Source organism: Pristiophorus japonicus, chromosome 19 (assembly GCF_044704955.1).
Source record: "Pristiophorus japonicus isolate sPriJap1 chromosome 19, sPriJap1.hap1, whole genome shotgun sequence".
In the NCBI taxonomy this organism is placed as follows: domain Eukaryota; kingdom Metazoa; phylum Chordata; class Chondrichthyes; family Pristiophoridae; genus Pristiophorus; species Pristiophorus japonicus.
Window position 1 is genome coordinate 54,377,021 of NC_091995.1, and position 6,435 is coordinate 54,383,455.

Sequence of the window (6,435 nt, forward strand, 5' to 3'; positions counted from 1 at the left end):
CCACCTCCAACCATCCTTTCCTCTCCAAAGTCCTCGAACGTGTTGTTGCTTCCCAAATCCGTGCCCATCTTTCCCCCAACTCCATGTTTGAATCCCTCCAATCAGGTTTCTGCCCCGCCACAGTACCGAAACAGTCCTTATCAAGGTCACAAATCCTATGTGACTATGACAAAGGCAAACTATCCCTCTTTGCCCTTCTCGACCTGTCTGCAGACTTTGACACGATTGACCACTCCATCCATCTCCAACGCCTCTCCACCACCATCCAGCTGGGTGGGACTGCACTCGGCTGGTTCCATTATTATTTATCTAATCGTAGCCAGAAAATCACCTGCAACAACTTCTCTTCCAACTGGTGTCCCCCAAGAAATTTCCTATTTCTCATCTACATGCTGCCTCTCGGCGACACCATCAGTTTCCACCTGTACACTGATGACACCCAGCTCTACCTCACCACCGCCTCTCTCGACCCCTCCACTGTCTCTAAATTGTCAGACTGCTTGTTGGTGAGTAGAACATTCCTCCAACTAAATATTGGGAAGACCGAAGCCATTGTCTTTGGCCACCGACTCCATCCCTCTCCCTAGCATCTGTCTGAGGCTGAATCACACTGTTCACAACCGTGGTGTCATATTTGACCCTGAAATTACCTTCCAACCACATATCCGCACCATCACTAAGACCACCTATTTCTACCTCCGTACCATCGCCCGCCTCCAACCCTACCTCAGCTCAACTGCTGCTGAAACCCTCATCCATGCCCATGTTACCTCTAGACTTGACAACGCGCATGCTCTCCTGGCTGGTCTTCCATGTTCTACCCTATGTAAACTTGAGGTCACCCAAAACCCGCGTCCTAACTCACACCATGTCCCGTTCACCCATCACTCTCTGTGCTCAACAAATGCAAAATGTAGATGCTGGAACCTGAAATAAAAGCGGAAAATGCTGGAAATCTCAGCAGGTCAGGCAGTACCTGTGGAGAGGAAGCAGAGTTAACGTTTCGGGTCGATGACGCTTCGTTAGAACTGGTGAATGTTCGAAGTGAACAAATTCTTAAGGAGCACTGAAAGGGGGAGGGGAGGAAAGAACAAAAGGAAAGGTCTGTGATAGGGTGGATGCCAAGAGACATTAGAGAGACAAAAGGGACGATGGGCCGACTTAGAAACATAGAAACATAGAAAATAGGTACAGGAGTAGGCCATTCGGCCCTTCTAGCCTGCACCGCCATTCAATGAGTTCATGGCTGAACATGCAACTTCAGTACCCCATTCCTGCTTTCTCACCATACCCCTTGATTCCCCTAGTAATAGAAACATTACCTTGGTGTCATATTTGACCCTGAAATTACCTTCCAACCACATATCCGCACCATCACTAAGACTTGAGATGGTAATAGCAGAAGTTAGAAAAGGATTAGTTTAGATACAGTGTGAAATGCAGGATAACTTTCAGCTGCCATGAGAAACACAGAGAGAGAAAAAATACATAAGAGCAAAATATGGGCAGGGGTTAAGGTCTGAAATTGTTGAACTCGATGTTGAGTCCAGAAGGCTGTAAAGTGCCTAAACAAAAGATGAGGTGCTGTTCCTCGAGCTTGCATTGAGCTTCATTGGAACAGTGCAGGAGACTGAGGTCAGAGATATCAGAGTGGGAGTGGAATGGAGAATTAAAGTGACAGGCGACCGGAAGCTTGGGGTCACACTTGCGGACTGAACAGAAGTGCTCCGCAAAATGGTCACCCAATCTACACTCAATGTAGAGGAGACCACATCGTGAGCAGCGATTACAGTATACGGAGTATTTGGGGCCCTGGACAGTGGGAAGGGAGGTGGTAAAAGGGCAGGTGTTGCATCTCCTGCACTTGCACGGAAAGTTGCCGTGGGAAGGGGAGGGGTTGCTGGGGATGACTGCAGAATGGACCAGGATGTCGTAGAGGGAGCAGTCCCTTCGGAATGCTGAGAGGGGAGGGGAGGGGAAGATGCATAATACATCCTTACTATACAGTATAAATGCACATGAGGCCCATGCTTGAGAGAAGGTCACTCTGTGACCTGACCTTTATTTCATAGCACTCAAGTGCAGGAAGTGGGTGGAGCTTCCCCTTTTATATCTGAAGGTCGAGGTTAGGAGTGTCTCCCACAAGTTCACCACCTAGTGGTCATTGTTCTCACAGTGTACAACTTAGGTCGGATTATACATGGGTTACAATGCTGGTTGAATACATGACATCACCTCCCCCCCCAAAGTCTTATTGGGATCACAGGTTGAGTCTCTCTGGTGGTTTACGCTCCCTTGTAGAGCGCCTGAGTTGGGGCTCCGGTTGTTGGGCGCTGGCCTGAGTGTCTGCTATTTGCAGTGTCTCAGGCCTGTCCGGACTGCCCACAGTGACTGGGCTCTCCTCCCTTTGGTCCCTGTGTTCAGTCACCTGTGGTGGAGTGAACTCTACATCGTGTTCTTCCTCTGCTTCTTCTATGGGGTTGCTGAACCTCCTTTTTGTTTGATCCACATGTTTGCGGCAGATTTGTCCATTGGTAAGTTTAACTACCAGATTCCTATTTCCCTCTTTGGCAACCACAGTGCCTGCGAGCCATTTGGGTCCTGCAGAGTAGTTGAGGACAAAAACAGGGTCATTTACATCAATACATCACGCCCTCACATTCCTGTCATGGTAGTCATATTGTGACTGGCGCCTGCTCTCGACAATTTCTTTCATGGTGGGGTGTATAAGGGATAATCGGGTTTTGAGCGTCCTTTTCATTAGCAGCTCTGCGGGTGGAACCCCTGTGAGCGAGTGTGGTCGGGATCTGTAGGCCAACAAGAGGTGTGATAAGCGGCATTGTAGGGAACCCCCTTGGATTCTGAGCATCCCCTGTTTGATTATCTGCATTGCTCGTTCTGCCTGGCCGTTTGAGGCCGGCTTGAACGGTGCCGTTCTAACATGGTTAATTCCATTGCCTGCCATGAAGTCCTGGAATTCAGTGCTTGTGAAGCACGGGCCATTGTCGCTGACCAAGATGTCCGGTAGACCGTGGGCGGCGAACATTGCCCGTAGACTTTCTACCGTGGCAGAGGATGTGCTTGAATTTAAAATGTCACACTCGATCCATTTGGAGTAGGCGTCTACTACAACCAAAAACATTTTCCCCATGAAAGGACCTGCGTAGTCCACATGGATGTGTTACCAAGGTTTGGCGGGCCATGGCCAGGGGCTTAGGGGGGCTTCCCTGGGCGCATTGCCCAGCTGGGCACACGTGTTGCACCTGCGAACACAAAGTTCCAGATCTGCGTCTATCCCTGGCCACCAAACGTGTGACCTGGCAATTGCCTTCATTGTGACAATGCCCGGATGCCCATTGTGGAGTTCTCTGATGAACACCTCTCTGCCCATCTGGGGCATGACTACGCGGTTTCCCCACAGTAGGCAATCGGCCTGAATCGAGAGTTCATCCTTGCGCCTGTGAAATGGTTTAAATTTCTCAGGGCATGCCCTGTACATGGCTGCCCAGTCCCTATTCAGGACACATTTCTTGACTAGAGACAATAGCGGGTCTCTATTTGTCCAGACTTTAATCTGACGGGCTGTCACGGGTGAGCCTTCACTTCCGAAAGCTTCAACAGCCATGACCATCTCAGCAGCATGCTCGGTAGCCCCCTCAGTGGTGGCTAGTGGGAGCCTGCTGAGTACATCGGCGCAGTTTTCAGTGCCCGGTCTGTGCCGAATTGTGTAGTCATAGGCGGCTAACGTGAGTGCCCACCTCTTTATGCGGGCCGATGCCTTTGCATTTATGGCCTTGTTGTCGGCCAAAAGGGACGTTAGGGGTTTGTGATCTGTCTCCAGCTCAAATTTCCTGCCAAACAGGTACTGGCGCATTTTCTTTACCGCATATACACATGCGAGCGCCTCCTTTTCTACCATCCCGTAGCCCCTTTCTGCCTGGGACAGACTTCTGCAGGCATAAGCTACCGGCTGTAACTGACCCTTGGCATTGACATGCTGCAACACTCACCCGACACCATAGGATGACGCATCGCACGATAACACAAGTTTCTTACATGGGTCATAAAGCGTTAACAGATTGTTGGAACATAACAAATTGCGTGCTCTATTAAAAGCCCTTTCCTGGCTGTCCCCCCAGACCCATTCGCGACCTTTGCGTAGGAGCACGTGTAGCGGCTCTAGCAGCGTGCTCAATTTGGGAAGAAAGTTACCAAAATAGTTCAGGAGCCCCAGGAATGAACGCAGCTCCGTCGTGTTACGGGGTCTGGGTGCTCTCTGGATCGCTTCCGTCTTGGACGCAGTCTGGCTGATCCCGTCTGCTGCTACCCTCATCCCCAGGAATTCTACCTCTGGAGCTAGGAAGACGCACTTCGCCTTTTTCAGTCGCAGCCCTACCCGGTCTCGTCTGCGTAGCACCTCCTCCAGGTTGTGGAGGTGTTCTTCAGTATCGTAACCCGTATGAGGATGTCGTCCTGAAAAACCACCGTCCCTGGAATCGACTTGAGGTTTTCCATATTTCGTTGGAAGATCACGGCAGCCGAGCGAATCCCGAACGGACATCTGTAGTACTCAAACAACCCCTTGTGTGTCGTGATAGTGGTCAGCTTCTTCGACTCACTCGCCAGCTCCTGGGTCATGTAAGCTGAGGTCAAGTCCAATTTTGGAAAAGGTTTGTCACCGGATAGCGTCGCAAAGAGGTCCCCCGCTCTCGGTAGCGGGTACTGGTCTTGGAGTGACACCCGATTGATGGTGGCCTTGTAATCGGCACATATCCTGACCGACCCATCTGCCTTGAGCACCGGCACAATCGGGCTCAGTCACTGAATTCGACTGGCGAGATGATGCCTTTCCTCAGCAGGCGGTCCAATTTGCTTTCTATCTTTTCCCGCATCACGTACGGCACCGCTCTGGCCTTGTGGTGTACTGGCCTGGCGTCCGGGTTTATGTGAATCACTACCTTGGCCCCCATGAAAGTGCCAATGCCGGGTTGAAATAATGAGTCAAATTTGTCCAGGATCTGTGAGCATGATACTCGCTCCACAGAGGAAATTGCATTGACATCGCTCCATTTCCAGTTCATGACAGCAAGCCAACTCCTCCCCAGTAGTGCGGGACCGTCCCCTGGGACAATCCAGAATGGCAGTCTGTTCTCCGAATCTTTGTGGGTCATGACTACCGTGGCTCTGCCTAGCACCGGAATGATCTGCTTTGTGTACGTCTGTAACTGTGCATCAATCGGCGATAATTTTGGTCTCCTGGCCTTGGACCCACAACTTTTCGAACTGTTTGATACCCATCAGGGACTGGCTGGCCCCCGTGTCTAGCTCCATTGATACTGGGATGCCATTGAGGAGCACTTTCATCATTATCGGTGGCGTCCTGGTGTATGAACTGTATACGTGCTCCACATGAACTCGCTGAACTTCAGCTTCCAGCGATTTTCCCCAGCATTCATTTCTGCAATTTCTGCAGGTATTTTGCTCACCTCTGCAAACTCCAGCTGAGTGTGTGCCTCCACGCCTCCAGCATGAGCTGCGGTTTGAAACAAAAGGTCCCTTGCCAGTCGATCGTCCCTGACTGCCCCTGTTATTGCTAGTGGCCATGCTTGCGTGGTTTAAATCCCAGTTTAATACGTCCTTACTATACAGTATAAATGCACACGAGGCCCATGCTTGACAGAAGGTCAGTCTGTGACCTGTCCTTTATTTCATAGCACTCAAGTGCAGAAAGTGGGTGGAGCTTCCCCTTTTATATCTGAAGGTCTAGGTTAGGAGTGTCTCCCACAAGTTCACCACCTAGTGGTCATTGTTCTCACAGTGTACAACTTAGGTCGGATTATACATGGGTTACATTGCTGGTTGAATGCATGACAATGTGATTGTGGTGGGATCACGCTGGAGGTGGTGGAAATGGCGGAGGATGATCCTTTGAACGTGGAGGCTGGTGGGGTGAAAGGTGAGGACAAGGGGAACCCTGTCATGGTTTTGAGAGGGAGGGGAAGGGGTGAGAGCACAGGTGCGGGAAATAGAACAGACACGAGGTCGAGGGCCATGTTAACCATGGTGGAGGGGAATCCTCGGTTGAGGAAAAAGGAAGACATGTCAGAGGCACTAATGTGGCCTCCTGTGCTCGCTGACCTACATTGGCTCCCGGTTAAGCAGCGCCTCGATTTTGAACTTCTCATCCTTGTCTTCAAATCCCTCCATGGCCTCGCCCCTCCTTATCTCTGTAATCTCCACCAGCCCCACCACCCTCTGAGATCTGAGTTCCTCCAATTCTGCCCTCTTGATCATTCCTGATTATAATCGCTCAACCATTGATGGCCGTGCCTTCAGCTGCCTGGGCCCTAAGCCACCGTAAACCTCTTTGCCTCTCCTGTTTTAAGCTGCTCCTTAAAACTTTGACCAAGATTTGGTCATCTGTCCTAATGGGCT